The sequence below is a fragment of the Amblyomma maculatum genome, chromosome 1, assembly GCF_055883805.1.
Source record: "Amblyomma maculatum isolate TAMU_Amacu chromosome 1, ASM5588380v1, whole genome shotgun sequence".
NCBI lineage: Eukaryota > Metazoa > Arthropoda > Arachnida > Ixodida > Ixodidae > Amblyomma > Amblyomma maculatum.
The window spans coordinates 422970280-422980958 of record NC_139344.1 but is presented as its reverse complement, the minus strand read 5'-3'; the positions used below and the strand labels follow the sequence as shown (position 1 = coordinate 422980958).

The window sequence follows — 10679 nt, the reverse complement described above, 5'->3', positions numbered from 1 at the left end:
AAATCTCTACCACCTATGGTTTTTTAAGTTTCTCTGACATCGGACAGCAGCAGCAGTGCACACAGGCGCCTTGCTTTTCGCCTCCATCGAAAAGCGGCCGGGATTAGATCCCGCTTGCTTGGGCGCAGGAGTGGAATGCCGCAACACTGCACCGACGCGGCGGGACTCAGTGGAAAGGAACATTGAGACAAAGGTGTAAAAAAGCAAACGACAAGAGGGGGGTAACCTAAGGTCACAAATGGTTAAGCTAGCGGACACCAATACAATGAGAGCTAGTCCGGATATGTGGATGCGCTGATAATTTCCTGAGAAATCAGAGCTACTTGGAATAACTCGCCTATTAGTATAATAGTAGCAGTCCGAACGTGCCACAGAAAAAAAAGATGTGCAGTCTCGACCCCACCAACAACCATATATAGTATTATGCGAAAGCATCCAAATGACCTAATTTCGAATGCGGGCCACCCAAATTGCATGGGTGAGCCAAGTTTATTTAGGAGGAGGGCCAAGGCGGTTTTGAAAGTGGTTCAACTCAGTTTCCGAATCCGAATTTTTTGGTTGGTTGGTTGGTTTGTGGGGTTTAACGTCCCAAAGCAACTCAGGTTATGAGAGACGCCGTAGTGGAGGACTCCGGAAATTTCGACCACCTGGGGTTCTTTAACGTGCACTGATTGGCAAATGTCAGTTTTGGGGTTAGACAGTGTCCACTAGTCTAGGATTTTCTCACCTTCAACGCACCTTAAAAAGGCAGTGCGATAGCGATGTGTCTGGAGCCATTGCGCACGGATGTCTAGCTGATGACGTCTGCATGTATACAACACACACCTCGAAAGAGCGATCTCAAAACACAAGACATAAACAGTCGCGGTGTTAGTTGCGATGTTCTGTACTTCATTCTCATGAGAAATTCCTGGGTTCGAACCCGTTCCGCTCCGTCGGTGTTTTTAGAGTGAAAGCTGTGCTTTACGCCCAACGCTGGGATATACGGTGGATTTGCATTACCTTGATTTAACTTTGACTTAATAGCGTAGTAGCGCAGGTAGATCTAGGGACAAAAGTTTGTCGGACGTGAGTTCGTAGAAAAGTATTTATTTCTGTGTGACTGGGGAGAAGTAGCGAATGAAACGTACTAAATCACAAATGTGCATGCGTGCCCCATTCTGAGAAACATTATCGCAGGAAAATCTAGCGAGGCAACAAAAATAAATGTTATCCCCGACTGTACGTATCTAGGTTTAACTAAAGCCTAATGGGGTTAACTTGTCCACCCATGAGTCAATACAGTGACCACTGTCCACCATGATGGACTTTATTTCTGGGGCCCGGACCCCCCCAAATTCGACCCGGGTCACCTGATAATTGACCTCGTCTAAATTGAACCAGAACTGACAACCAAGCTATAATGGAACGTGTCCGATTCTATAATTATCAGCAACGTTGGCCCGGACCAACACCAAAGTTTGGCACGGGTCAACCCGAAAATTGACCTCGACTAAAGCGGACTAAAATTGATTTTAATGCTCACACCGAAATGGCTCGGTCAAGGCCAAAATTTGACCCATGCCATGTGAAAACTGACAAACAATGGGCTGTGCTTTCGTACCGTTTACTTGCGTAACCATTAAAAACGCAAAGTCGCTCTAATTTTTAAAACTTTTTCCTAAGCTTCGCAGAAGCTTCTTACAAGATTCATACATGGTTGAGTACGTTTGACTACATTCAGTAGTCTCTTTATTTTTTTCTCTCAATAAAAGTGAGTAGCAAGGATACGCCATTGCCAAGTATTACCAACTGAGCACCGAGGTCAGCAGGTGACATATGCACACTGGGAAGCACTGGAAAATATATTTGGGCAGCATACTTGACGGAGTACGAGAGACGAGTTCATGCAGCTGCCCTCATAAATGATTGACCTCGAATTTGCTCAGTTGGAGCTTTGATGCACTCGCCTTTCCCACCCCGCCTTGGTGGTGCAATTATATGGTGCAATGGTGGTGCGTTCATAACAAAGGAACACAAAAAGGATTTCGGTAAAACTTGCACAAGCGCATTTTGTGCAGGAGACACACACGACTCGTTCTTGACTCGTTTGCACGGTCGGTATTCTCCGCACAAGGTGAACGCACTATCGGCTTCTGAGGCAGCCTTTTGGCCTCGGTTCAAAACCCACGTCCTATTCACTTTGTTTACGGTTTCTGACGAACGAATCAAAGCTTGAAAGCCCTTTCTGCAGTTCGTTTGCTTCTTGCATCAGGTTCATTTACGCCTAGTTTGCCGAAAAAAAAAAAAAAGCAAGAATATTGAACGCGCCGCGTTGCCTGCTTTTTTAAATACTGTAAAGGATCTGTCGCCATGTTTTGTTCAAATTTTTTGCGATATATCTTTGTCTTTTTTGTGGATATATCTGCGCGCCCTGGATGCGATTCTTTTGCGGCAGGTTTCCTATGGACCTAGTGTGCGCATGCTGTTTTTCCAAACTGAAACCAAACATGACGTTCACTAGCTGCCTGTGGCACTCCTTGTTTCAATCATGCGGACTGTACAACGGCCCGCTAAAGATGTATTTCCAGAGCATCGGCTTTGAGACATGGCAATAGAACGGTCTCTACAAACATCATCGTCGTTATCAGCAATGTCAATAACAACAAGCTCGGTCGTTTTCACGAGCAGTGCCCTCCGAAGCTGAAGAGCACGAATTTGTTTGTCCTAGAACGCCGTCGTGTCTAACTGGGTTTCGCTCGAAACCTTGGCCGACCGAAAGGGCGCCCTCTGGTCTAAGGCGAGCGAGAACGCCAAGCGATAAACACGTTATCGCTACATATCACACACAGTGCGAGGCAAATAGGCCATAATTGAGAACAGGGTATATGAACACGCAATCCCAGATCTTTATGATTCAAAAAGCTGGGCTTCTCTACTTATTATTTTTATTTTATTGGTACAGAGGGGAGTGCGGATTACAGCAATAACATTTGGGACATATAAAACGTAGAGCATGTAATGAAATAATGAGAAAAACAAACAAATAAGCAGATCAGTGTCATAACTACTGCAAAAACATCAGTACAGTATAGCGTATACGTAAAACACTTTTGTGCTAGGCATCATTGCGCAACATTGGACACTGATGACATGAACAATGGTAACCGTTCAATTGTTGCCACTGACGAAGGAAGGTGGTTCCAGTCCACAGATGCCACGAGGTATAAACGAGTCAGAAAATACTTTGGTGTTACATGAAATTAGGCCGACTGTGTGTGCATGGATCATAATGCATTAACGTTTCTTACTGCTGAGATGGCTTCGTTAAAGTACGTATATATATATATATATATAGGAAGGGGGTTGAAGCTCGAATGGGTCCGGTAGGGCATAGACTTAAGGTAGGTGACACACGGTAGAAAAAACAACACTTTATTCCGACGTTTCGGCCGGGGTCCGGCCTTTGTCAAGGAATGTTCTACATTCCTTGACAAAGGCCGGACCCCGGCCGTCTGCTTAAGTCTATATATATATATATATATATATACACACACACCCTGTGCATGCCGTAGAAAAACGAAACAAAAAAAGTGTTGCGTGATTGCAGTTTTTCGCACATATTGAACCGTCTGCCTAGTGTACAGTGTGCTTTACGAAACCGAACAAAAAGAAAAGAGATTGGTTTGGTTTGTAGGGTTTAACATCCCAAAGCGACTCAAGCTATGAGAGACGCCTTAGTAGAGGACTCCGGAAATTTAGACCACCTGGGGCTCTTTAACGTGCACTGACATCGCACAGCACATGGGCACTTTGCTTTTCGTCTCCAGCGAAAAGCGACCGCCGAGGCCGGGGTTCGATCCCGCGTCTTTGGGAACCGCAGTCGAGCGCCGTAACCACTGCGCCACCCCGGCGGGGTAGAAAGAAAAGAGAGGGAAAGAAAAAAGCGGCGCATCGCAGCTTGGCGAAACCTAAGACGTATCGGTTGCCTTCCTGCAGCGCTAGTTTATATTCCGCCTAATTAGTTAATTTGATGACCGCAATTATGCGAAATGTTTAGTATTCATTTTTGGGTCCAGTGTGTTTTATTTATTTGTTGAAGAGGCTCAAACCAACGTTTTTTGGCTCAAACGCAGCCGATCTATTTTTTTTTTTTTTTTCACTAATGTATTTCTCCAGCGATACAAATCAAGAAAACAAAGCCTTCCATGAATTGCGTGACTCGGTATTTTTCCCTCCTCGCTCGTTCTTCAGTGTGATAGCTGATAAGCGGCTTCTGAGTTCGCTGTGTTTGCCTGGCCATCGCCGGTCGCTATCAGGGCTCACACCTTAAAGTTCCGCCGGAATGTGCTGACACACACTCAGTACATTTGCTGACTGCGACGTCAGCCGCTCGTTTCGAGTCAGTGAGCATGCTTCGTTGATGCAAAGCGCGTTTGGCACCGATACAGAACGTATGGGAGCAGCCGCGTTCTATCTTTTCATGTTTCAGGGGCTTTCATTAAGTGCAAGAGAAAACGGCCAAGTAGGCAGTACGTTGGTGGAAAAGCTGGATCGCTTACTTCTGAATGTTCTCTGAAACTTGACGCACTTGAAGAAACGCACTTGACCGTAGAAGGAATATTGAGCAACGAATCAGGCAGAAAAAAATTACTAGGGACTTTAGCGACTAAATAAGTGAAAGACGAAGGCCTGAGTGCCACATTCTGCTACGTAACTGGTACTAAGCAATAATCATTTTTAATTATTAGGTAGGTAATTAGAATTACTTCAACAATAAATTGATTATTACCCGGATAATTAATGAATTACGTCATTAGTCATCATTGGGTAATTGAATAATTAGTAATTGATTATTGATTAACATATGACCATATAAGGCAAGCATTCGTGCATAGTGTGGTGGTGCTCTGTGATTGGTCGAGACCTCTGCGACGTCATCCCGTCTCGGCCAATCAGAACGCTGCAAAAGCGGGACACATTTTGTCAACGACAGCATGAGCGCGTCTTTCTCTTCCTCTTCTTTTTCTTTCTTCTCTCTGCTTTCTCTCTTCTGTCCGCACGAGGCAGCTGAGGTAGCTCAGCTACAGAGCCAGTAGCAGGCTCGTACATTTTATTTTCTTTGTTCCTACAGCCACTACAACATTTTGTCCACGACAGCATGAGCCATTAAAGGCTTTCGCCCTAATATAAACCATGAGGAGCGTTAGATGACGGCAAAAGATTGTAGGTGGCTTCACCTATTGCTATGGTGCACATACTTCTTTTGAATTCATGGCTCTATAGTTACTTGGAACGCGCTGTACACTCTACTATACGCATATTTACGGAGTGCCCGGTGCTGTTGCATTATCCTGAGTGGCGTGCTTGCCATAGACGTGACTGTTACGTCGGCAACTTCCGTATACCCGCGTGCACTAGTGCAAAACGAAATAAAATCACGGCCAGTCGAAAAAAACTACAGAACCGTGTAAAAAATACGACAAAATATTCTGTAGTTGTGTCGTAAACGTCAGATTTTTCTGTAGTTCTGTAGTAGTTCTCTGTAGCTATAGTTTTCAGTAGTATATTTCTGTTGCCTGTAGTTCTGTAGCACTTTTCTATTGTAACTACAGAAATTTCTGATGTTACTACAGAACGTTCTGTTGTCACAACAGGTTTCTCGTCAAAAACTGCACAGAAATTCTGTTTGCTAAACAGAAAATGCTCTTTCGACTGGGATTTCTAAATAAGCCAGAGTCATGTATGAAAATGCGAAGGTGAAGGGCTTCCTTTCATCTTTCCATATGCGCTGACCAAACATCAGGCAATGTCTGAGGAGCAATATACGCAACGTTTGGAGCGTTTCAGCTTTTCTTTTTTTCCTTTCTCAAGGATCACTGCGTCTTGGGTCCCTACCGTCGCATATCAGAGTACATGCGCACGAGTGAATGTTGTGAAGATTCCTTCCCTTATTTTCTTTCCTGCGCACGGACAGCAATCGTTGCGCACCTTGAAACTTAACGTATTCAAGAAATCAGTGAAGGCCTATCCTCTCGGATACCTGCAGGGGGGTTGTGAAAATGTGAATCTTGCACTGCTGCGTTCTTCGGAGACGCAGATGAGCGTGAGCATCTTTCTGTGAACGACATCAACAGGCTCCATCGTGTACTGCCACCTCGACTTGCTTCGCAAACTCCAGCTATAATCCTTCGCTGCTTTAGTATCAAAGTATAGCCGCAATATTTGCCGAGAATAATTTTGTTAATAGAAGACCAGTATAGAACCTCTATAAAGATTGAGCCAGGCAGTATAATGGCGCTCAGAGTGCGGCGCTGATCCAAAACTCCGGCAATTTCGTTCCTGTTAGTATAGTTCGTTTTTCCTATTCTAACAGGAGCGAATAAGCTTGCCCGACAAGCTAAGTATGGCAGAATTTTCCTGGAGTTAATGAAGCGTCATACGCGGTTCTTGAGGTTTAACGCTTAATTATCTCCCCAATTGCATTTGATAATCATTGATAAGATATCCGCAGAAAGAGTCATTATGAGCCCGTTGTGATAGCGAGCACCATTTCTTGCGATAGGTCGGTTTAGTCCAGTTAAACGCTTGCATCCGCAAGAAGTTGTCACTTGGGGGCCCGTATAGTGTGCTGGAGTTTGGCGTATAGCGCACGAAGGGCAGAAGAAAGAAGACCGCGTGAGGAAAGTGGCACGCAAATTGAATGAAAGCCATGTTTGTGGCCGGGGTTAAAGCTTTACACCTTGCACGTTCTCTGCTCTTGCTGAATCGAATTAGTATATGTGTAGCTTTTCAGCACGGAGCCAGGAAATGCAGCGACAGGGTGAGATATGCGTGCTACATATCTGTAAGCTATATGTGGTTTATTACTTTAAGGATAATCTATTGTGTTTTAAGAACCATTATTTTATTTCTCTCTGCATAAGTTTTTGATTACTTGGCCATTGGTATTATCTTCAAGGACCAATCAGGCCACCACGCGGTGGATGCAGCAAGTGCATGCGGCAAGATGAATATGAATGCAAAATGGGCGCGACATCAAAAGGGGCCCTCCTCGTAAATGACGGTAGGACCGCAGCTTAGCGGCCCATAACCACAGTATATAGGCCATGGGGACAGGCAGAAGTATGCTGAAAATAGCAAATAGACTTTCCCGGTTGCAGTAGTCTGAAGTGGGAATAAAAAAAAAGGCGAAAAAAGCGCTCGCCCCCGGGAGGGCTCGAACCTCCAACCTTTCGGTTAACAGCCGAACGCGCTAGCCGATTGCGCCACGGAGGCGGGACGTCAGATGAAGAGATATATCATTTCGACTTCCGCAACCCAGCCATATTGCACACACAGGCATACTGCGCTTTTGAGATATAACGATGATAACAAAGGTTCGAAAAGAAGAATGTGCTGTCTCTTATCACGTCGCTTCCATGCTGTATCCGTATTAAGCTCTCTTTCTTGCTTGACTCCCAACTGAGGTACCGCAGTAGTGTTTTTACCAAAAAACGTTATTTTTCGTATGTCGACGCCAAGACGTTGTCCGATGTCTGATTCTTGGGGCACTGGTGTTTTGTGTTTAGAAGTTTGCCGTCCGTACCAGAGCTTGCATTATTCTGGCCTGTCACCGCACAGAATTTGCGACATGACGTTTTATATTCAGCGTTCTTAAGTGAAAAATTTATTTATCTCCTCCTTTTCTTAATATATATATATATATATATATATATATATATATATATATATATATATATATATATATATATATATATATATATATATATTTTGAGATCGAGCAACCGATCTCAAACTCACATTTAGGTTTTGAGGTGAGGTTTAGTGAGGTTGGTGGTGGCCTCTGCAAAATTGAGGTGAGGTCACCTGGGCAAACCTCAATCTCAATGCATGAGGCTGAGGTTGAGAATAGTGCGGTCAAGAAAATTTAATTGAGGTTGAGGTGAAGTTGGACTTTTTGGGTTCAAATGTCCACCTCTGGTCAGCACATTCCCACTGAGAGTGCAGGCGCCATTGAAGCAAAGAGCGAGAATTAGATGTTCAGAGCTGATCGTCGGTGATGTAGAGCAGCAGCATTCATTTTTTCTTTTAGCGTTTTTATTCCCCTTCCGGAACTAACCGAAATTCCGAATGCGCCTCCGGGTTCCGGTTTGCGACGCGAAATCTCCTCCTCTACAGTGCCGTTCATCTGCCTTGATTCATTTGCCGTGCCTCTGCTGCCAACGAACCACCCACTCTCGCGCAAGTGAAAAAGAAAAGTGGGCAGCGAGGATTCCACGCTACGTCATCATTTCCAGCAGAGGCGATATGGCGTCATAAGCTGCCGCATACGCCGTGCAAAGCGCAGATACCAGGAAATGATCTAACGCACTGACGCAACGCGCCCGGCGAGGCCGTAATCAAGAGGAGCCAGCACAGATGCAGATGTCAACCGGCGTTATTTGCAAAGCGCGCACACATGAGCATGCTCGTGCTGATAACGCCGTGAGTTTGCGTTCAACGAACAACCACAAAGGATGTCTCCGTGCATGGCTGTCGTATGGGGCTAATGGCTTCGACCTGTAAAGGCTGTCATCAGCGAATTCCTTGCGATCATAGAGAACTGTCATGCGCCGTGAGCCAGCGTAGCAGAGGACTGACTCAGTTGTCGCTTGCCCACCTGCAGCGACGAGCTAGCTCCCGTTAGATCCGGTTTGTTCCGGCAGTGCGCAACTGCCAGGTGTGTCAAGCGACGCGTGCTTCGCGGTCATTTAGGAGTGCACAGGTGACGTTGGACGACAGCGTCTACAAGAATTCCAGCCTGACTGTTCATTTCGGGAATATACTGTAGCATGCATCCCACTCCGGCTCTCCTACACGGAAGCACTCAAAGACAGCACATGCATTCGTAACTTACGCGCTCTTGGCACAGCTGGAAGAAAAGATCGTCCCAAGCATGAGGGTATGTGCACATGTTTAAACCTGTTTCGCACGCAGTGCGTAACCACATGTGCAACCACGCCTGCGTCGGATTGGGAAAGGAAAAGCAAAGCAAGCGTTTTCTCTGGTCGTCGATGTGCGGTGTTCACGTGACAGGATGATGTATGTTCTCCTATGGCGTCATGGAAATCGTCACGTTGCACGCTATAAGCACGTGTTGAGACACTTGCATACGGTGAAACATGCGAGGGGGTGTCTTAAGGACAAGTCGTGACAGCAACGCGTGGAAGCGGTATGTTGTTGCTGAGCTCTGGAAACACTGGATGAAAGAATGGAGTGTGCGAGTGCAATGACAAGGCCATTCGGAATTTTAGCTTGGAGAGAGAGATTCGTCTGCAGGCTTGGATTCATCTCAAGCTGTGCATGACTGTATTTCAGACGTGATTAGTTTTTCTCCCCTAATTGCTAAAATGAGAGTAACACTGGTCTATCTTCTAATTTTTTATTTGCCGGAGAAAGGAATCGAGGGATGTGACAGCCAACAAAGCTAACGTTACCGCCTAGCGAGATTTCTGACCGTACCGCCTGCAAAGACGAACGACCGCCTAAGACCAATGCGAAAAACAAAAAACAAAAACAAAACAAAGTGGCCCGTTTTCAAAGCTATTTCTCAGTTTTTCCAGGCGTGATGTGCGTGTATTGCGTGCTATCAAAAGTAATCGATTCCAGCGCGTGGATCAGCGTCCGGGTGAATTTCGTAATTGTGTGCACAATTAGATAAGGTCAGCCGTGGTGCTGTGTAGTTCACCAATACCCTAGAGTATCAACATGGGGAACCCGTCACGGTGGCTCGTTGTCAAGGTAATAATACTGTATTATGCTATATTCTGTTGGTTTAATGGCACATATGCAATTAAGGCCATCATGCGCCAAATACGGGGTTCGAAATGTAAATGTTCAGGGCTGATAATATTTAATAATGTCAATCTTAAGCTAGTATACGAAATTCTTATAATTACCTTTTAATTTTACATCTTGTACAGCTTTTGACTATTTATTCCTGCGATGAGCGTAATTGTCTAAGCAAAGCTTTCTATAAAGGATGCTCCATTTCGTCTAGCCAAGCACGTGGGCGTAGTCAGCGGAAGAGAGTCCCAGACGGGGTAGGGCCAGCAGCGTGTCTCGGGCTCATAATAAAGAAGCAGAAAATTTAAATCACATGCTGTTCTCCCAGTTGTCGGACTCCACCTACGGGACTTCCACCCGCATCCCGAGGACGTTAATCACCTGTTCGCAGAATAAGAAGCATAATCGACCTGGCCGCCACCTCGAGAACGCTGCCCGTCTGCTCTTAGAGTGGCTCGTAAACTGGTTTTGGCCTAACAAACAAACACACTTCGGCGTCGTTGTTCTTGCTGCTGTTGTTCGTGCGAAGCATCGCCACTGGTGCAGCTGCCGAAGCAGGTCGGTGCCCGTGGAACAAGGCACGGCGTCCAGATATAAGAGATAACGTCGTGGTTCCCCTCCAGCGCTTCAGACGGCTGGCATCGCCGAGCAGTGGCTGGACGTTGTCGAGACGCAATTGCTACTCTGAATTCAGATAGTCTGCGCATAGTCATAGGCCCCATTCTGCAGGAAATCCGACGTCCGCTTTGTCGGGGGTTTGCCGATGCTGGAGTTGGGAGCGAAACATCGGGGGCATGGCTCTGGCAGGTGGTTGGCAGGTGGCATGAACGGGCACTGAGTCGTCGTTGGATTATGTGACGTAACGAAACGAT

At 45.8% G+C, this 10679-nt stretch overlaps 1 non-coding gene across 1 annotated transcript; it reads right to left on the bottom strand.

The window, feature by feature from the left end:
• Positions 1-7183: 7183 nt before the first annotated feature.
• On the bottom strand, positions 7184-7257 carry TRNAN-GUU (transfer RNA asparagine (anticodon GUU)). The gene has a single exon. It is a non-coding gene; the product is annotated as a tRNA-Asn (tRNA).
• Between the last annotated feature and the right edge of the window lie 3422 nt (positions 7258-10679).